This window comes from Lissotriton vulgaris, chromosome 10, assembly GCF_964263255.1.
Source record: "Lissotriton vulgaris chromosome 10, aLisVul1.2, whole genome shotgun sequence".
Classification (NCBI taxonomy): Eukaryota; Metazoa; Chordata; class Amphibia; order Caudata; family Salamandridae; genus Lissotriton; species Lissotriton vulgaris.
In genome coordinates, this window is record NC_141698.1 from 1,133,159,902 (window position 1) to 1,133,182,249 (window position 22,348).

The window sequence follows — 22,348 nt, forward strand, 5'->3', positions numbered from 1 at the left end:
ACCGGACCGGTTTCGAGGTAACACCTCTCATCAGCCCGGCTAGCTTGACTCCAAGTGGTGTGGAGTGCCTGGGACCCACGTCTGGTCCTCGGATGCTTGATTCCGTTCTGGGAAGCACATGGCTTTTGTAGTTCGGACTGGACTGTTCCCATGGGGCACAGGGTCAGAGCTGATTTGCCTATCGCCATTGTCTAACCCAGGGTGGTGTGGAGTGCAAAAAAACGATGGATTTGGGCCCAGATCCTTGGACTGGGGTGAATGTGTGACATTGATCCACATTCTGTCCATCACCTGTTTTGTTTGCAAATTCCGCCCTAAGTGCGCTGGGGATGCTCAGACGTGGGTCCCAGGCACTCCACACCACTGGAGTCAAGCTAGCCGGGCTGATGAGAGGTGTTACCTCGAAACCGGTCCGGTCCTCGGATGCTTGATTCCGTTCTGGGAAGCACATGGCTTTTGTAGTTCGGACTGGACTGTTCCCATGGGGCACAGGGTCAGAGCTGATTTGCCTATCGCCATTGTCTAACCCAGGGTGGTGTGGAGTGCAAAAAAACGATGGATTTGGGCCCAGATCCTTGGACTGGGGTGAATGTGTGACATTGATCCACATTCTGTCCATCACCTGTTTTGTTTGCACTCTCAGCTCTCTCAGCACTCACAGACCCTCTCCTGCTCTCTTTCACTTCTCTGTGCTATCTCTGCACTGACATACCCTCTCCTGCTCTCTTCCACTTCTCTGTGCTCTCTCAGCACTCACAGACCCTCTGCTGCTCTCTTCCACTCCTCTGTGCTCTCTCAGCTCTCTCAGCACTCACAGACCCTCTCCTGCTCTCTTTCACTTCTCTGTGCTCTCTCTGCACTCACAGACCCTCTCCTGCTCTCTTCCACTTATCTGTGCTCTCTCAGCACTCACAGACCCTCTCCTGCTCTCTTCCACTTCTCTTTGCTCTCTCAGCACCCACAGACCCTCTCCTGCTCTCTTTCACTTCTCTGTGCTCTCTCTGCACTCACAGACCCTCTCCTGCTCTCTTTCACTTCTCTGTGCTCTCTCTGCACTCACAGAACCTCTCCTGCTCTCTTTCACTTCTCTGTGCTCTCTCAGCGCTCACAGAACCTCTCCTGCTCTTACACTTCGCTGTGCTCTCTCAGCACTCACAGACCCTCACCTGCTCTCTTTTACTTCTCTGTGCTCTCTCAGCACTCACAGACCCACTCCTACTCTCTCACTGCTCTGTGCTCTCTCAGCAATCACAGACCCTCCCATGCTCTTTTCCCTGTGCTCTCTCAGCACTCATATAACCTCTCCTGATCTCTTTCACTTCTCTGTGCTTTCTCTGCACTCACAGACCCTCTCCTGCTCTCTTTCACTTCTCTGTGCTCTCTCTGCACTCACAGACCCTCTCCTGCTCTCTTTCACTTCTCTGTGCTCTCTCAGCGCTCACAGAACCTCTCCTGCTCTTACACTTCGCTGTGCTCTCTCAGCACTCACAGACCCCCACCTGCTCTCTTTTACTTCTCTGTGCTCTCTCAGCACTCACAGACCCACTCCTACCCTCTCACTGCTCTGTGCTCTCTCAGCAATCACAGACCCTCCCCTGCCCTTTTCCGTGTGCTCTCTCAGCACTCATATAACATCTCCTGATCTCTTTCACTTCTCTGTGCTTTCTCTGCACTCATAGACCCTCTCCAGCTCTCTTTCACTGCTCTGTACTCTCTCAGCACTCATAGACCCTCTCCTTCTCTCTCATGTCTCTGGGCTCCCTTTGCACTCACATACCCACTCCTGCTCTCTTCTTTCTTCTCTGTGCTCTCTCTGCACTGACATAACCTCTCCTGATCTCTTTCACTTCTCTGTGCTTTCTCTGCACTCACAGACCCTCTGCTGCTCTCTTCCACTCCTCTGTGCTCTCTCAGCACTCACAGACCCTCTCCTGCTCTCTTCTTTCTTCTCTGTGCTCTCTCTGCACTGACATAACCTCTCCTGATCTCTTTAACTTCTCTGTGCTCTCTCTGCACTCACATACCCTCTCCTGCTCTCTTCCACTTCTCTGTGTACTCATAGACCCTCTCCAGCTCTCTTTCACTGCTCTGTGCTCTCTCAGCACTAACATACCCCCTCCTGCTCTCTTTCACTTCTCTGTGCCCTCTCAGCACTCATAGACCCTCTCCTTCTCTCTCATGTCTCTGGGCTCCCTTTGCACTCAAAGACCCACTCCTGCTCTCTTCTTTCTTCTCTGTGCTCTCTCTGCACTGACATAACCTCTCCTGATCTCTTTCACTTCTCTGTGCTTTCTCTGCACTCACAGACCCTCTGCTGCTCTCTTCCACTCCTCTGTGCTCTCTCAGCACTCACAGACCCTCTCCTGCTCTCTTCTTTCTTTTCTGTGCTCTCTCTGCACTGACATAACCTCTCCTGATCTCTTTAACTTCTCTGTGCTCTCTCTGCACTCACATACCCTCTCCTGCTCTCTTCCACTTCTCTGTGTACTCATAGACCCTCTCCAGCTCTCTTTCACTGCTCTGTGCTCTCTCAGCACTAACATACCCCCTCCTGCTCTCTTTCACTTCTCTGTGCCCTCTCAGCACTCACAGACCCTCTCCTGCTCTCTTCTTTCTTCTCTGTGCTCTCTCTGCACTGACATACCCTCTCCTGATCTCTTTAACTTCTCTGTGCTCTCTCTGCACTCACATACCCTCTCCTGCTCTCTTCCACTTCTCTGTGTACTCATAGACCCTCTCCAGCTCTCTTTCACTGCTCTGTGCTCTCTCAGCACTAACATACCCCCTCCTGCTCTCTTTCACTTCTCTGTGCTCTCTCAGCACTCACAAACCCTCGCCTGCTCTCTTTCACTTCTCTGTGGTCTCTCAGCACTCACAGACCCACTCGTACTCTCTCACTTCTCTGTGCTCCCTTGGCACTCACAGACCCTCTCCACCTCTTTTTCACTTCTCTGTGCTTTCTCAGGAATCACAGACCCTCCCCTGCTCTTTTCCCCAGTGCTCTCTCAGCACTCATATAACCTCTCCTGATCTCTCTCACTTCTCTGTGCCTTCTCAGCACTCTAATACCCTCTCCTGCTCTCTTTCAATTCTCTGTGCTCTCTCAGCACTCACAGACCCTCTCATGCTCTCTTTCACTTCCCTGTACTCCCTTGGCACTCACAGACCCTCTCCAGCTCTCTTTCACTTCCCTGTGCTCCCTTGGCACTCACAGACCCTCTCCAGCTCTCTTTCACTTCTCTGTGCTCTCTCAGCACTCACAGACCCTCTCCTGCTATCTCACATCTCTGTGTTCCCTCAGCACTCACAAACCCTCCCCAGTTCTCTTTCACTTCTCTGTGCTCTCCCAGCACTCACAGACCCTCTCCTCCTCTCTTTCACTTTTCTGTGCCCTCTCAGGAATCACAAACCCTCTCCTGCTCTCGCATATCTCTGTGCTCCCTTGGCACTGACATATCATCTCCTGCTCTCTTTCACTTCTCTGTGCTCTCTCAGCACTCACAGACCCTCTCCTCCTCTTTTTCACTTTTCCTTGCCCTCTCAGGAATCACAAACCCTCTCCTGCTCTCGCATATCTCTGTGCTCCCTTGGCACTGACATATCATCTCCTGCTCTCTTTCACTTCTCTGTGCTCTCTCAGCACTCACAGACCCTCCCCTGCTCTCTTTCACTTCTCTGTGCTCTCTCAGCACTCACTGCTCTCTTTCACTTCTCTGTGCCCTCTCATCACTCACATACCTTCTCCTGCTGTCTTTCACTTCTCTGTGCTCTCTTAGCACTCAAATACCCATTACCCCTCTTTATCACTTCTCTGAACTCTTTCAGCAATCAAATACCATTATCTCCTCTTTATCACTTCTCTGTGCTCTCCCAGCAATCAAAGACCCTCTCCTCTTCTCTTCTCTGTGCTCTCTCAGCACTTGTTGGACTTGGCCCTCTTGGCAAGGTCATCCCTGAACTTTTTGCCTTCCTCCAATATTCTCTCTGACCTGTTTTTGTTGGTTTAATGACTCTGGGCACTTTAACACTGCTGACCAGTGCTAAAGTGCATATGCTCTCCCTATGAAAAGTGTATATGCGATTGGTTTCCATGATTGGCTTATTTGGTTTACTGTCAGTCCCAGTAAAGTGCACCAGGAGTGCCAGGGCTTGTAAATATAAATGCTGCTGGTGGGCTTGCAGCACTGGTTGTGCGTCTCACAGATGCCGCCTAGTAAAATGTGTCTAAGGTCTGCCATTGCAGAGCCTGCGTGCAGTCTGGTACTGTCATGCTGACTGCGCAAGTGCACCTACTTTCCAGTTCCTAAACCTTCCCTTAACTTCATATTAGTCACCCCTATGGTAGGCCCTAGGGCAGGGTGCATTGTAAGCATAAGTTAGGACAAGCCCTGATGTGTGTAGCATGTACAAATAGTGAATTACAGCCATTTTATTTTTTCACTATTGTTAGGCTACCTGTTTTCATAGGTCAGAATGGGCTGCTGGAATTTTTACACTCTATAATCCCAGCAGGCACAGGGAACATGGTAGAAAGTCAAGTTTAGTATGCCTGAACTCAGAATACTAAAATACTTCTTTTAGTAAAGTTTATTTTAATATCCTGTGTTTGCAAATGCTACTTTTGGAAAATTAGCATTTGCTTGCCTAACCATTTCAGCCCGCCTCTGCTCTGATGTGTATCTGCTGTCTGGGTTCTGTGTGTGATGACAGGTGGTGAATAGGGGGATTACCTAAATAACAACAGAGCCTGTCAGTCAAATGATGCTGAGGTATGATTATTGACACTGGTGATTTTGCACTAGAGTAAATCTATCAAAAGACTATCAACTGTAGCTGATTAAGTCCTATCAGCCCACCAGATGGCGGAGCCTCATCATGTAGGACTCCAGTACCAAGGTTCGTGTGCATTCGCCTAGTTGTAATTTAGCGACGCATCACTAATGGTCACCACAGTTGTTAGACCAAAGAGTGAGGCTGATATGTGCAGTGCAAGAAAATAAAATAAAGTGAGGTGTGTTAAAATGGCTATCAGGGCAAACAAAGACCTTTATTAGCGTTTGCCTAGACGTCAGATTAAAAATAGTGGAATAACAGTGTGAAAAAATCACTGTTTAACTTGCTTAGTAGAAAACAAAGTAAGATGGATAAGGGGCCAACATGTTTCTGCCGTAATGTGAAAGGTCACTGGCATTCGTCAGGGCCAAGTTAGTATCTGCTACTGCAAGAGCACTACAATGTGTGCTGAACTTAAAGAAAATAAATTAACAACAAAGTGAATATTATAGAACCATCCTACCACATCTTCTCAGTATTGTTCTGGTGATGCAATAGGTCTTTCCTGTATAAGAACAAGAAGAAGAAAGAAGAAAAAAAGAAGAACAGTGTAGCCATTACATGTATATCCTGCTCAAAATTAAATCTACATCACCCATTATGTAGTGGATGATATGACTGTGCAAAACCAGTGAAAACTACAAAACCCCTCAGACTAGACCATCACTGATTAGTGACAGTCACATGTAAAGTGTACTAGATCACATAACCCAGGGGTTGAAATAATGTAAAGATTTTTTCACTTACCCAGCTGTGTGTGGGAAGTGGACCTCACCTCACCCGGCAACTGCTGGAACGGATAAGGCACCGCTCTAAACATATAGAGACAATCTCTGTAAAAGATGCTTGTCAAAAGGATACTACCTCAGTGTATTATTAGAAAAACCCACATACTCTCCCATCTGTCTGTCACACGAACCCCACCAGTGTCTGAGGTGGCCACACTTAGCGACCAAGTATCTACCCCCCACCAATGTATTCAAGGGGAGACTCATTAGTTATACTAGGACGACTCAGTGTCCCATCTAGACTGGTAGTATTGGTTTATGCTGTTAAGAACTGGTGACTGAGTAATCACCTATTCTTAAACTGTTGGAGTGCATCTAAACAGCAAAGTAAAGGTATTATCTAATGCTGTTTAAACATAGTGAAATAGACTCCCCTTATTCTTGTCTTATTTAATAAGTGGAGGAATCCTGCCATAAACATTTGACCTCTGTGATGCTGTTAAGAACTAGTGACTAAGTAACCACCTATTCTTAAACTGCTGAAATGCATCTAAACAGCAAAGTAATGGTATTTATCTACTGTTGTTTAAACATAGTGAAATAGAATCCCCCTATTCTTGTCTAATTTAATAAATGGAGGAATCCTACCATAAACATTTGATCTCTATGACCCAGTCCCTTCTTACCTGTCCGTCGGTACCTTGCGGCTGAATAACGAGCCGAAGGGGAGGCACCGAACGGACTGTTTGGCGTCTATTTATAGCGCCACTTGTTCAATAATTGGGCTCAGCTGAGTTTACTTGCAAGTATGCCACAGTTGCGCGATGCGGGACTGCTAAACCTGCGCGCATGCGCGCAACGAAGCTGTCTGTCGGCGCGCATGCGCGAAACCGAGTGCAGCGAGTGCCGCGTACAGCGCATGTCCATTAGTACAGCGCTTCAGCAAATGGCGAGACGCTGCCTGTAACAGTATCGGGCATGCGCAGTACAGCCGCGATACAGCTTCTTTGCGTGTCTGGTGAAGCGATGAGGACACGATTGTGTGCTAGATGACAACGCGATGCGTTTGCTGAATGACCGGGCAAGGGCCCCTTTACAGGCAATCTTAGTTAGTGATAATCAAAGTTTAGAGACCCATTAGGTGGTAACAGAACCCCGGGGGCGTCAATAAGCCCTAGATGTAATCCTGGGATCTAGCCATAGTACTGGGAAAAACTTATAAGGAAACCTGGATCCTTCCTATGGATGATGATTCATAAAGGGTATAGGTCAATGTTAGATATCTGATATAGGTGTCTACTGTAAAGGTCAAGTGTAGACCAATAGACTGCATATAGCTTTTGAACCTGAAAATCATTAGCGGAGAGCCTAGTGTGATCGATGCCACATTAGTGTAGCGGTCTCAAGCGCTAAACATAATTCGGCGTGACAACAAGGAGCACCAACTGGCAAGCGGACCGCTCAGATGGATAACCATGGAATATTGTCGTTCAATCCATTGATGTCAGAATGCAATCTGTAAATCCACCGTTGCTCCTTAACAAAAAGGAAATGGGAGACATTGGTGATATGTGGTGGGATGTATGGCTGTTCCAGCACCACCCAAAACAAATCCTCAGGTTTGTGCTTTGCTTCCAGGAAATGGTTTGTGAGGCCTGTCGATTGCTTCCTACACCGGATTGTGCTTTTGTGTTCGCTGATGCGAGCCTTGATCATCCGCGTTGTATGGCCCACATATTGTTTATTACAAGGGCAGGTGATCAAATAAATCAGTTTTTCTGAATTACAGTTCGTATGTTTTGTCAATTTCCATGGTCTATTGGTGCCAATGTCTACTGTTAATGTTTTGCGTGTCTGTGGACAGGCATCACAATTCCCACAGGGGTAATGACCTTGAACTGGATTGCTGTTCCAGAGGGTATTAGCAGTTTGTCTCAACTCGGTGCGAGGTCTGGTATGGACCAGATTATCCCGAATAGAGGGCCCTCTTTTAAATGCAAACAACGGGCGAGGTATAGTGCCTGCTGCTGTATTCAGGATCTTCCAATGCTTAAGTATCGTTTTCTTCACTTGATTAGAAGATGTGGTGAAGGTTTGAACCATAGTCATCTGGTCTCTTGTAGTCTCTGTCCTCTTGTGTTGCAGAAGTGCTTCACGATTGTTGTTGAAGGCTCTCTTCCGCGCTCGGCGTATTAGATGATTAGGATAATGCCGATCTTTCAGATTAAGCGCTAGTTCTTTTGCATGTTGTTCGTATAGGGTGTTAGACGAACAATTTCTTCTCACCCTGAGGAATTGACCGACAGGTAAATTCTCGCGAAGGGATTGAGGGTGAAAACTCTGATATGACAGGAGCGAGTTGCGTGCCATCGGTTTCTTAAAAAGCTCACTTTGTAGACCTCCTTCTGCTGGAAAAATCTGGAGATCAAGGTACGCAACTCGCTCCTGTCATATCAGAGTTTTCACCCTCAATCCCTTCGCGAGAATGTACCTGTCGGTCAATTCCTCAGGGTGAGAAGAAATTGTTCGTCTAACACCCTATACGAACAACATGCAAAAGAACTAGCGCTTAATCTGAAAGATCGGCATTATCCTAATCATCTAATACGCCGAGCGCGGAAGAGAGCCTTCAACAACAATCGTGAAGCACTTCTGCAACACAAGAGGACAGAGACTACAAGAGACCAGATGACTATGGTTCAAACCTTCACCACATCTTCTAATCAAGTGAAGAAAACAACGATACTTAAGTATTGGAAGATCCTGAATACAGCAGCAGGCACTATACCTCGCCCGTTGTTTGCATTTAAAAGAGGGCCCTCTATTCGGGATAATCTGGTCCATACCAGACCTCGCACCGAGTTGAGACAAACTGCTAATACCCTCTGGAACAGCAATCCAGTTCAAGGTCATTACCCCTGTGGGAATTGTGCTGCCTGTCCACAGACACGCAAAACCTTAACAGTAGACATTGGCACCAATAGACCATGGAAATTGACAAAACATACGAACTGTAATTCAGAAAAACTGATTTATTTGATCACCTGCCCTTGTAATAAACAATATGTGGGCCATACAACGCGGATGATCAAGGCTCGCATCAGCGAACACAAAAGCACAACCCGGTGTAGGAAGCAATCGACAGGCCTCACAAACCATTTCCTGGAAGCAAAGCACAAACCTGAGGATTTGTTTTGGGTGGTGCTGGAACAGCCATACATCCCACCACATATCACCAATGTCTCCCATTTCCTTTTTGTTAAGGAGCAACGGTGGATTTACAGATTGCATTCTGACATCAATGGATTGAACGACAATATTCCATGGTTATCCATCTGAGCGGTCCGCTTGCCAGTTGGTGCTCCTTGTTGTCACGCCGAATTATGTTTAGCGCTTGAGACCGCTACACTAATGTGGCATCGATCACACTAGGCTCTCCGCTAATGATTTTCAGGTTCAAAAGCTATATGCAGTCTATTGGTCTACACTTGACCTTTACAGTAGACACCTATATCAGATATCTAACATTGACCTATACCCTTTATGAATCATCATCCATAGGAAGGATCCAGGTTTCCTTATTAGTTTTTCCCAGTACTATGGCTAGATCCCAGGATTACATCTAGGGCTTATTGACGCCCCCGGAGTTCTGTTACCACCTAATGGGTCTCTAAACTTTGATTATCACTAACTAAGATTGCCTGTAAAGGGGCCCTTGCCCGGTCATTCAGCAAACGCATCGCGTTGTCATCTAGCACACAATCGTGTCCTCATCGCTTCACCAGACACACAAAGAAGCTGTATCGCGGCTGTACTGCGCATGCCCGATACTGTTACAGGCAGCGTCTCGCCATTTGCTGAAGCGCTGTACTAATGGACATGCGCTGTACGTGGCACTCGCTGCACTCGGTTTCGCGCATGCGCGCCGACAGACAGCTTCGTTGCGCGCATGCGCGCAGGTTTAGCAGTACCGCATCGCGCAACTGTGGCATACTTGCAAGTAAACTCAGCTGAGCCCAATTATTGAACAAGTGGCGCTATAAATAGACGCCAAACAGTCCGTTCGGTGCCTCCCCTTCGGCTCGTTATTCAGCCGCAAGGTACCGACGGACAGGTAAGAAGGGACTGGGTCATAGAGATCAAATGTTTATGGTAGGATTCCTCCATTTATTAAATTAGACAAGAATAGGGGGATTCTATTTCACTATGTTTAAACAACAGTAGATAAATACCATTACTTTGCTGTTTAGATGCATTTCAGCAGTTTAAGAATAGGTGGTTACTTAGTCACTAGTTCTTAACAGCATCACAGAGGTCAAATGTTTATGGCAGGATTCCTCCACTTATTAAATAAGACAAGAATAAGGGGAGTCTATTTCACTATGTTTAAACAGCATTAGATAATACCTTTACTTTGCTGTTTAGATGCACTCCAACAGTTTAAGAATAGGTGATTACTCAGTCACCAGTTCTTAACAGCATAAACCAATACTACCAGTCTAGATGGGACACTGAGTCGTCCTAGTATAACTAATGAGCCTCCCCTTGAATACACTGGCGGGGGGTAGATACTTGGTCGCTAAGTGTGGCCACCTCAGACACTGGTGGGGTTCATGTGACAGACAGATGGGAGAGTATGTGGGTTTTTCTAATAATACACTGAGGTAGTATCCTTTTGACAAGCATCTTTTACAGAGATTGTCTCTATATGTTTAGAGCGGTGCCTTATCCGTTCCAGCAGTTGCCGGGTGAGGTGAGGTCCACTTCCCACACACAGCTGGGTAAGTGAAAAAATCTTTACATTATTTCAACCCCTGGGTTATGTGATCTAGTACACTTTACATGTGACTGTCACTAATCAGTGATGGTCTAGTCTGAGGGGTTTTGTAGTTTTCACTGGTTTTGCACAGTCATATCATCCACTACATAATGGGTGATGTAGATTTAATTTTGAGCAGGATATACATGTAATGGCTACACTGTTCTTCTTTTTTTCTTCTTTCTTCTTCTTGTTCTTATACAGGAAAGACCTATTGCATCACCAGAACAATACTGAGAAGATGTGGTAGGATGGTTCTATAATATTCACTTTGTTGTTAATTTATTTTCTTTAAGTTCAGCACACATTGTAGTGCTCTTGCAGTAGCAGATACTAACTTGGCCCTGACGAATGCCAGTGACCTTTCACATTACGGCAGAAACATGTTGGCCCCTTATCCATCTTACTTTGTTTTCTACTAAGCAAGTTAAACAGTGATTTTTTCACACTGTTATTCCACTATTTTTAATCTGACGTCTAGGCAAACGCTAATAAAGGTCTTTGTTTGCCCTGATAGCCATTTTAACACACCTCACTTTATTTTATTGCACTGCACATATCAGCCTCACTCTTTGGTCTAACAACTGTGGTGACCATTAGTGATGCGTCGCTAAATTACAACTAGGCGAATGCACACGAACCTTGGTACTGGAGTCCTACATGATGAGGCTCCGCCATCTGGTGGGCTGATAGGACTTAATCAGCTACAGTTGATAGTCTTTTGATAGATTTACTCTTGTGCAAAATCACCAGTGTCAATAATCATACCTCAGCATCATTTGACTGACAGGCTCTATTGTTATTTAGGTAGTTATACAGGGGGTATTAGCCTGTTTGGTCGTTAAACATCTCCCTCTGACCCTCCCTTACGAGTTGTTTAATTAGAATAGGGGGATTACACCAGGATGGGTGGAGGGAGTGCCCCTTGACTCTGAATAGGGCTGTGCTCTGCCGCCACAATGCTGGCTCCGCCCCCTGGGGAGCGACTGATGACTCTGCCCTGCACCTGGCCCAGGAAGAGGGAAGACTGTCAACAGAGTGCTCCTGGCTATACTGGTCAACTCAGTGCTGGCTCCACCTCCTGCGGAGCGTCTGATATCCCTGCCCTGCTCACTGAAAGGAGAAACCAGAGCCTGCAAAACAAAGTGCTCAGAGACTGACTGGATAAGGCAAAGGCCCCCCTGGCCTGCAAGAACAAAGGAAATGTCCTATAAAAGTTTGAGCCCTGCTCCTAAGAAAGCAGATCCTGTTGACGCCAAGAAGAAACTCTGCCTGAAGAGAAGGTCTTGGGAAAGTTACCTGGAGGACTACTGCCTCTAATCCTGAGAGACTGGCCTGTGGTGGGTGCCTTGCTGCAAGAAGGAGAGAGGAAGAAAAGACTGAAGGACTTTTAATTCACTTGTGCATCTTAAACAATCTCCAAGGGCTTGCTTGTGAACTTGTTCCCTGAACTGCGCTCCAGGAACATTGGGTGCTAACCCCCTGAAAGAGGAGCTGCTGCCGAGGGTTGTCGTCCCTGCATCGCCGCCCACGGAAAGCTGAGTGCGCTTGGCTTCGCCATCTTGCCCTCTGAAGAGCCTGCGCCAACCTCTGTCCTGCTAAGCACCATGACTCCTGCCCGCAGAGCCGCAGCTCGCAAAGTAAAGGTCAGCGCCGCCTGACCCAAGCACCGTGACTATGTCTCCCGAGCCGTAGCTCGCAAAGCAAAGTCCAGGACCCGTCCGGTCCAAACACCGCAATCTGAAGGTCCCCGCGCCGTGAAAAGCAAAGTAAAGACAGACTAAAGCATGGGCTCGCCTCCCGTGTAAACGCCCTGCTGTAAGCGACTTAATCCGCTGCACCCCCCTTCAGGACCCCAGAACTCAGCACTTGTGAGCCTGTGTCCCCCGGAGCACCGCCAACCAACGGAGAAGTGACCCCGTGGCCTCCGCGGATGGCACCGCAACGTAGGACATCAGCATAGAGATGTCCGCCCTGATCTACAAACCAAGGTAAAGAACTGTGCGCCACGTATGGACCCGAGACTTTATAAAGCTGGAATGTGCGCTGAGACCGGTGCGCTTCCCCCGATATACCTCGCACTGACTTTACGCCTCATACCATCTGCTTTAAAAACCTGAACTACATGCGCTGAAGGCTGTGCGCTGGGCTTGAGTTGAGGGATACGCTGCGAGTGGTGTGATTGAAGACAGAAGCAGCGTACGCTTGCTCCCAAGCGAACTGTACACCCCGTACCTCTCCTCTACATCGACCGCACCGTACGCTTGCTCATGCGAGAAGCAAGAGGTGTAGTGGGGCCCTTCCCTGAAAGCCGTATGAAGTGTACAAGAGTACTACGAAGCGCACAAACCTAAGAGAACTACCTAAAAGAACCAAAACACTGCATTTTAAGAACTGTGGCATACTGAAAGTAACTGGAACCCTTCCTAAAGTAAAAAGACTGTATTTGAAGCCTGCTTGAACACTTCTATATAAAGAGTATATTTTTATAAGTACAGTCTTGTGTCTCTGTGTGGTGGGTTGGTGATTATTGTGGGACATTGCAAATGCTTAACCATATACACTCCAGAGATTAGCCTTGACTGCTCGTGCCACATTACCTAGAGGGTGAGCAGGGGTTATTTCTGGGAGTAATCCTTTGCCCTGACTTAGAGGAGAGGGTCTCTGCTTGTTGCAAGTACATACCTGCGCCAACCAGAGACCCCCAATTCTAACATTGGAGGCAGCAGTGAGGATCACGAATTTGGATTTGTAGTGTCTGCACAAGTGATTGTTGACCATTGCATAGTGAGTACAGTCCAGTAACTTAGCCACAGACTCATTCTTAATTTGAGCTTTGCTGGAAGAGATCCATGTTTTTGTGAAAAGTCATGCCTGGTTCAGTGAGAATGGAAAAAGCAGCACCCACTTCATCTAGTGACTGTGATTGGGAGAAACTAGAAAGCTACACCAAGAAACAGCTCAGGAGCTTCTGCAAACATTTGAACATTTTCATGACCGGACTCTCCAGAAGGGAGCAGTTCCAAAAGGCGCTGAGGGCCTGGGTCAAGGCAAGGAATGCCACTGGAAAGAATATTGAATTTGAGGATGCAGAACAGCAGCTGGAGGGACCCCTGACTCCAGAGTGGAGGGGTGCAACCTCCCCGTTGGGTAGCAGTGTTTCTGTACGATGTCCGTCGCCAGAAGAGCTAGCAGACAGACAGGCCACAAGGGATCATGAAATGTAGTTGGCGGAGATGAAATTGAATGGTCAATTGGAATTAGAGAGCAAGAAGTTAGCCCTGGAAGAAATGAAAATTCAGCTTGCGCATGACTTGAGAATGAGGAAACTTGACTTGGAGCTCGAGGGGCTTGAGGCCAGGAGGGCTTCAGCCCAGCAACAAGAAATATGTGTAGCTCAGAGATTGAGCTTTGCTGAGTTGGAAACATTCAGGTATCTAGCCCTGGGAGAGTAGTACACACATCCAGAGATGTGGCACCTGACTTGGAGGGGGTTAACATACACCAGGAGGTTCATGGACATGAGGTAGCTCCAGTAGTGTGCAACGTCCCTGAAGGGAATAGGGTAGCTGGCGTAGGGGTTCATAGTCCTAGTAGTGGGAGGGGCACTCTACTGACTCTAGATGAGAGGTACAGGGCGAGGGGATCCCCCAAAGTTGAGGTCCTGGAATGTGAGTATGGAGACCGCCCAGAAGAGTGTGGGTTGTGGGACAGAGACAGTCAGATACTGTCTTGCCAATCTCAGGAGAGTGGTGTGGGGTACGTGTGTGAGGCACTGGATGGTGAGGTGAAGGATAGTTTGGTTGACCCTTGTAGGAGGCTGTGTGATCCAATTTCTGGGAGAGCATATTTTAAGTCCCTGTTTTCCAGAGCTATGCCAACACCTGTTTGAGAGTGGGTTCTCTGACCCCAGGAAGCTCACATTGGAGGCTGACCCTTTGGTGAATTCCAGGGGGTCTAAAGAAGCATTGGGGAGTGATTCTAACAAGAGTGGCTCAGGTAACTTCTAGTCCTATGGGATGGAAGAGGTTCAGTGTAGCCCAGCTAGGTCCCAGTATAGCGGGAGGGGTGTAGGGGTCACGTCCTGCCTCAGAGGAGGAGGAGTGAGTGTGGGTTCATTCCCAAGGTACCCGAAACCCAGTCTCAGGGCCTGGATGGTTTCTTAAGGGAACATCAGGTCGGGGGCCTGAGTTGTACTTGTAGGCCATTTGAGGTGTTGTAATACCTCCGCCTACACAATTTCCCTTTCTGTATCTATTGTCACCCTTTGAGTCTCGCCTTGGCAGCAGAAGCACTGCATGCACCATCTCCTCAAGACATGGTTTATCAAGGATAGGGGCTTCAAAAAACGCAGGAGAAGCCGATGAAAAGGTTTGAAGAGAAAATTCTAGGCAGAATTGGAGACTTGCATCAAAGCAATGATGATTTCAAGATGAACATGGATGATTAGTTAACAAATTGAAGCAAAGTGAAAGTTTGGGGTCAATCACAAATGACCTGAGCTCGTGTTGATTCTTTCTCGGATTTTCCACCCATTGTTATTTGGAAGAGCTCAGCCAGCGCCGAAGTAGCTAAGCGCTAGACAGGCACAGAGTGACAGCCTCATCAAACAGGTTTGGAAGGCGCATGCATCAGGTGTTGTGCAACCCAGTCTAGATGCTGCATCTGTAAAAAGCGTGAGGGCCGCCAGTGATCAGAAGGTATCAGCATCTCATGAGTGACCTGCAGAGTTCAGGGAGGTTTTGGGAAGATCTCAGGAAGGCAGAGAGGTGTTTTGAGTAATCCTGGGGGGAGTTTGCAGAGTTTCCGCTGTGCAGAACTCTGCGAACTGCAAACAAAAACTCTGCCACGCTACGCGGAACTCCGCAAGAGGCAGAGTGCATTTGATAAATGCTGTTTGCAGTGATTTTCAGCCACAGATGTTTGTGTGCACTTTCCAATCATTGCGAACGGCACAGCGCTTTTTCCTCTCTGCCACTCAAGTTGATTTTTTACTTGAGCGGCAGCTTCCTCAACGCGAACAGACAGTTTATCAACACTAGCGGTTGCAAGCATACGCAACCACCTGCATTGAGAAATCTCGCCGGGAGGTGGATTTTCATCCCTCGCGCTCACCAACTTGATGTTGACAACCATGAGCGAGGAAAAAAACTCTGCTTTGCTGCACCGAGTGGAGCTTTTTTGGAACTCCGTGAGCTCTGCATAACGTGGAGTGCGGAAAACTCTGCAAACTCCACCAGCAGAGTGGAGTGCACAGCCCAGGGTTAGTTTTGAGGGTGCACTAGGAAGAGGGCAGAGCCACAGGGTGCCTCGAAGGGCCGGAACAGTAAACTGTGCCGAAGGCCCATATGTGAAGTGGGGTCTCTAGAAGGGACTAGCATGGCCAGAAGTGGCACCCCACCCCCAATGGGGAGGGGAAGGTGAAGGCAATGGCACCAAAAGAACAAGAAAGGGTGCAAACACTCTGGCCAATAGGTTGCCAAATTGAGATTAGAACGGCCCCTGGGGGCAAATGAAGCACTCTTAAGGCGCTGCCACTGCCAAAGTCCCATAGTTACAGGATGGAGAGGTGGTGCGGCACCACAGAGACAAAGCTGAGGAGGAGCGATGGATCCTACCATGCCAGGAGGAAGAGTGCGTTGCAGCAGCATGACTAGAGATGGACGCGCCACCGGGGCAAGGGCCAGAGGCAGGAGGAGCGCTCAGCTGCATCTTGGGTGACCACAGAAGGAACTCTCCAGCATTTCTCAGGGCGGGCAGGGTGGTCAGCTCCACACACCAGAATGCGCAGCGAATAGACAGTGGCGCACAACATTTCCCCCAAGCACGCTAGGAGTGGGCCTCATTAGGCTGGCAACTAGGGAAACAATGTAGAAGACGCTCTATGCCTGGCCCTAACCAGCAAAGGAGAAGCCTCCTTAAAGGGCTGGCAACACAGAAGTGCAATGGGCAGGGAGGTCGACCCCGCCTACCGAAGGCACAAGAAAGAGGCGGCAGCGCTCTTTCATAGCACAAGGGCAAGGTGGGGGCCCCCGGAGGACAAAAGATTCCCCCCAGCACCAGAACAACATTCAAATCTGCCTGCACTGGCAAAAAAGAAGGGGCGTATGCTGGAGCCCAAATGGAGAATATCTGGAAAGATGCCTAGGTGCACATGAAAGGCTAACATATGCGTAACAGCCCCTCTGGCGACAGGTTGGGGGAAGGGAGATACTCACATGGAAGTGCTGCTAGAAGGGCAGGCACAAGAGCCTACAAAGCTTGTAAATGAAGGGTCACTCTCCCCCTCGCAAACAGTAAAAGACTGGCAAGGACACTGAGAAAGACCCACAAAGGGCAACAAAGCACACAGGAACAACCCACTAAGGGCGATGCAACCCAGGCAGCAGGAATTGAACAGCCAGGCAAGTAGTCAAGGACAGGCCTGGAAAGGGGTGACATGACCTTGCTCTCAGAGGCCCCCACGGTTGGTAAATTTAGCAGGATAACATGGCCAGCTCAGGCCAGGAAGATATCGAGTGAGGGGGACTAGCAAAAACAACATCGCACCCTCACAGGAGGTGTGTGACAACCTCGCCGGCTTCCAGGTGATACACCTGGAGAAGAACCAGGTACTTGGGGCCCGATTCACAGAACTAACTCACGTCTGAGCATACCCATCCCACTCGGGGAGACAAATGCAAAAACCACACTTGATGGCACAGGAACAGGGTCAGACTGATTTGCATATGGCCATGTCTGAACTGGGGTGGTGTGGAGTGCAAAATAACGATGGATTTAGGCCCAGATCTCTGTACTGGGATGAATGTATAACATTGTTCTGCATTCTGTCCAGCAACTGTGGTTTTTGCATTTGTCACCCCGAATGGGATGGGTATGCTCAGACGTGAGTCCCATGCTCTCCACACTACTGGATTCAAGCAAGCCGGGCATGAAAACGGCTGAAATGTCAGAAACCGGTCCTCGGAAGCTTGTTTCCAGTCCAGGGAAGGCATGGCTTGGCAGTTCGGGCTGGACTGTTCCCATGAGGCACAGGGTCAGACTGATTTGTATATGGCCATGTCTGAACTGGGGTGGTGTGGAATGCAAAAAAACGATGGATTGAGGCCCAGATCTCTCTACTGGGGTGAATGTATGACATTATTCTGCATTCTGTCCATCAACTGTGGTTTTTGCATTTGTCACCCCGAAGTGGGATGGGTATGCTCAGACGTGAGTCCCATGCTCTCCACACCACTGGATTCAAGCAAGCCGGGCTGAAGACGGCTGAAATGCCAGAAACCGGTCCTCGGATGCTTGTTTCCGGTCCAGGGAAGGCATGGCTTGGCAGTTCGGGCTGGACTGTTCCCATGAGGCACAGGGTCAGACTGATTTGCATATGGCCATGTCTGAACTAGGGTGGTGTGGAGTGCAAAAAAACGATGGATTTAGGCCCATATATCTGTACTGGGGTGAATGTATGACATTGTTCTGCATTTTGTCCATCAACTGTGGTTTTTGCATTTGTCACCCCGAGTGGGATGGGTATGCTCAGACGTGAGTCCCATGCTCTCCACACCACTGGATTCAAGCATGCCGGGCTGAAGATGGCTGAAATGCCAGAAACCAGTCCTCGGAAGCTTGTTTCCGGTCCAGGGATGGCATGGCTTGGCAGTTCGGGCTGGACTGTTCCCATGAGGCTCAGGGTCAGACTGATGTGCATATGGCCATGTCTGAACTGGGGTGGCGTGGAGTGCAATAAAACAATGGATTTAGGCCCAGAGCTCTGTACTGGGGTGAATGTATGACATTGTTCTGCATTCTGTCCATCAACTGTGGTTTTTGCATTTGTCACCCCGAGTGGGATGGGTATGCTCAGACGTGAGTCCCATGCTCTCCACACCACTGGATTCAAGCAAGCCAGGCTGAAGACGGCTGAAATGCCAGAAACCGGTCCTCGGAAGCTTGTTTCCAGTCCAGGGAAGGCATGGCTTGGCAGTTCGCGCTGGACTGTTCCCATGAGGCACAGGGTCAGACTGATTTGCATATGGCCATGTCTGAACTGGGGTGGTGTGGAGTGCAAAAAACTGATGAATTTAGGCCCACATATCTGTACTGGGGTGAATGTATGACATTGTTCTGCATTCTGTCCATCAACTGTGGTTTTTGCATTTGTCACCCCGAGTGGGATGGGTATGCTCAGACATGAGTCCCATGCTCTCCACACCACTGGATTCAAGCAAGCCAGGTTGAAGACGGCTGAAATGCCAGAAACCGGTCCTCGGAAGCTTGTTTCCGGTCCAGGGAAGGCATGGCTTTGCAGTTCGGGCTGGACTGTTCCCATGAGGCACAGGGTCAGACTGATTTGCATATGGCCATGTCTGAACTGGGGCGGTGTGGAGTGCAAAAAAACGATGGATTAAGGCCCTGATCTCTGTACTGGGGTGAATGTATGACATTGTGCTGCATTCTGTCCATCAACTGTGGTTTTTGACTATGTGACCCTAAGCATATATAAGGCCCCAGTTTTTTGTACTCCTCAGACTGTCTCATTCAGTTGCTAAGACTTCTGTGTGATGTAGTCTCCCTCATTTGAGGTTAATAAAGATGTTACTTTATATTTCAGCTTCTGTGCTAATTTCTTCTTTGTTGGTTTAAAAGGACCAAGTATCAGTGAGAACCCTGAGAAGGTTTCTATGTTCTACAAATGGCACTCCAACTTGGACCGCATCAGAGAAGTGACTATCTAAGGGAGTGATCTTGTCAGGAGACAGAAATCTACTGAGGAGGACAGGACAGGATTCTACTAAGGAGGTACTCTGTGCACGGATATTCTGGGGATTTTCTGTCTCTGCAGCCCAGTATATTTCTGATCTTCCTGATTTTGATCCTCCACATGATGTCACTCCTGACTGAGAACCTTTTTGGCGTGAGTGTTCTAAAAAAAAAAAGACCATTAGGTCATTCAGAAGTTGGCAGTTAGAATTTGGACAACCATTTGTTTGTAAGAGTCGTTCTGCAGCGCTTGCAGTTGGTTTTTGATGCCTTGGATTGGTAAGGTAGTTTAGTAACGCTTACTCTGGCTTTGGATTAGTATGATTGGCCAATTTTTGTATTTGTATGTATGTAATATGTACATTGCAATTTATGTAGGCAGGTAATGAGGAGATTATTCTTTGTTTTGAATTGATTTGAACGGCGCAACGTACGAAGAGTACCTTAAGCGCTAGTTTGGTTATAATATTTGCATATGTGGCAATATTTTTGGCATGCCTGTTTCAAGCACACATCGAAGAAAATGTTGCTTTTTGGAGGTACCATAGTGAGATGTGAAAAAATTAGCCGGCTCCCCTGAGGGAATACCTAAATAGGGGAGCCGCGTACCGGGATTTTGCCGATTTTTGCCACATCCAGGACCGAGAAACAGGGACTGCTAGTCCCAGGACACCTGCGCTGCCACACCTGTACACCCTTCACAAGCCCTCAAAGGTGCTCGCGGCACCCGCTTCGCAAGAGCCGCGTACCAGGATTTTGCCGATTTTTGCCACATCCAGGACCCACCAACAGGGACTGCTAGTCCCAGAACGCCCTGCGCTGCCACACCTATGCGCCCTTTGCAAGCCCTCAAAGTTGCTTGCGGCACCCGCTTCGCGGGAGCCGCGTACCGGGATTTTGCCGATTTTTGCCGCATCCAGGACCCAGCAACAGGGACTGCTAGTCCCAGGACGCCCTGCGCTGCCACACCTGTGCACCCTTCGCAAGCCCTCAAAGCTGCTTGCGGCACCCACTTCGCGGGACGCGTGCGGGCGCGTGCCGGGCGAAGCCCGGGCCAAGGGCGGGCCCGTCCAAGCCCGTCACAGCCAGGACCAACCAGGGCAGGGCCACCCCCCTTACGTCTTCTATCAGCTACTGGGTGGACTTCATACAGGACTGAATCAAATTGTGACTCTATCCTAAGGTACTGTTCATTATACGCTAAGAAGAGACTATACAATTGTAATATTGTTTTACGGGCCTATTTACCATGGGTAAGAGGGAAGAAAGCCATGGAGGGGCAGGGGGAGGAACTAATCTAATGCAAGGTCCAAGGAAAGTAAAGAAAGCTAAGAAAAACAATTAGAAGTCTACTAAAACTGATGTAATGGACCGCATAGAAATGCTAGTTGAGGAATGTGAAAGTTTATTGCTTAGAGATCCAGCTGCAGACCAAGAAACTAGTATACTGCAGGTGGGCGATTCTCCCAAATCCTCCCAGTCAGGGCACATACGCGTACCGGAGATGTTCTGTAAATTGCCTGGCACATGCAAAAAACAGCCTAGCCCCCCCCCCTTGATTCTAGCAGGCCCTCGCCGAGACAATCTCAGCACTCGGAGCAACACAGGCCGATCCACTTAGAGCCTAGTGTTGTAGTGTGCTCCAATATGTTTGCGGCCCTGGCTGAAGATTCGGGCACCCAAAATAATCAGTCAGTCCATGGGTCAGTGCATGCACTGACCGACATCCAACTAGAGGGTGACTTGAGTGTAAACAGCAGGACTTCACTTTTGATATCGACCATAAATCTGCTAACAGTGGAGGTAAGGGACCTAAAAGCCCTAGTTTCAGACTTAAGAGCATCAGCGGAAGTGTTAGCGTCACACCACACCCCCCAGAACTTCCCAACAATACCGCAGCCCTTGAATTCATTTTTGAAAATCCCCAGGCAAGTTGGCAGGCCAAGCCCTGCACTCAACCAACCTACAAACATGGCAGGGCTGTCTTAAGGGTCTGGGACGAAGGTGCAGAGCAGGAAGAAAGCCATTGCCCATCTTACCCCACCTCCCCCTACACCCCAGACGTGCCCACACAATACAGCAGCCCAAGGCACACCTCTTGATGGACGGCGATGCCGTCCTATACCCCCAAACCAGACAGTTTATGGTCAACGTCCCCAAGGTGGCAGGTCCTGAACATGGGGACTCATTGGGAAATAAGGTGATACATTGGATTAGACATGTAAGGGGTTGTCGCTCGCTGATAAGAGAGGATATCGTCAAGGTAACAAGACACTCCCACTCAGCGCAGTGATTGGACACCCTCGAGCTCACATTGAAATCCCCTTATCTGGTCGATGGCCTACTGGCATTGGAGTATAGGACCTGCCCTCCAGGCACCTCAGATATACAATTTAGATGCTCACCGTCGGCAAGTAATGCCATTAGGAGTGATGAAACTACTGAGTCCACTGGAGGGTCTCAGCTAGATAACAACGACTGACTGATAGGAACTCCCCACTTAACAGCTCCCCATATGTGTGACCTTGTACCACCTTCTGCATCTAACGCCCCTATTCCTATTATTGCTCTACGGAGTGTCTACAACCAGATAGGCTTAAACGAACCTGCCTCTTTCCACTCTCCCCTAAAGACTTCAGATCCTGGACAGATAACCCTAAGCTCAAGTCCATGCATTGTGAATTCTACTAGGGAACATGATTGTATCCAGACTGAATTGTTTAATAAACAGGGGTATCAGAAAGTAGACAGTGCAAGCCTGAAGGTCCTCTTCTGGAACATAGCTGGCCTTTCCAAGAAGGTATCCCTTCCAGACTGGAACAGACTTATTGAGGGCTGTACAATTTGTATTTTTCAAGAAACTTGGAGCCAGGATGTCCATCACAAACCAGGCTTTGTGTCCTACTATGTTCCAGCAGTACCACCGCTAACAAGGAAAGGGCGCTCCTCTTGGGGGTAATGGTATGGATTAGTATATCTCTGGATTGCTCTGTGAAACAAGTCCATTGCATTTCCGATGACCTGTTAAGATTGACTGTTAGGGAAAATAAAGGAGGCAGAACCCTAGAAATGCTTAATATTTATGTTCGGGGAACAAAGGGAGGAGCAGAATCCCCAATAGTTACATCTCTAGAGGCTGAGCTTTCTAATTGCCCTCATGACTCGCACATCCTGGTAGTGGGAGACTTTAATTGCACTTTCGAGCCTCTCGCTG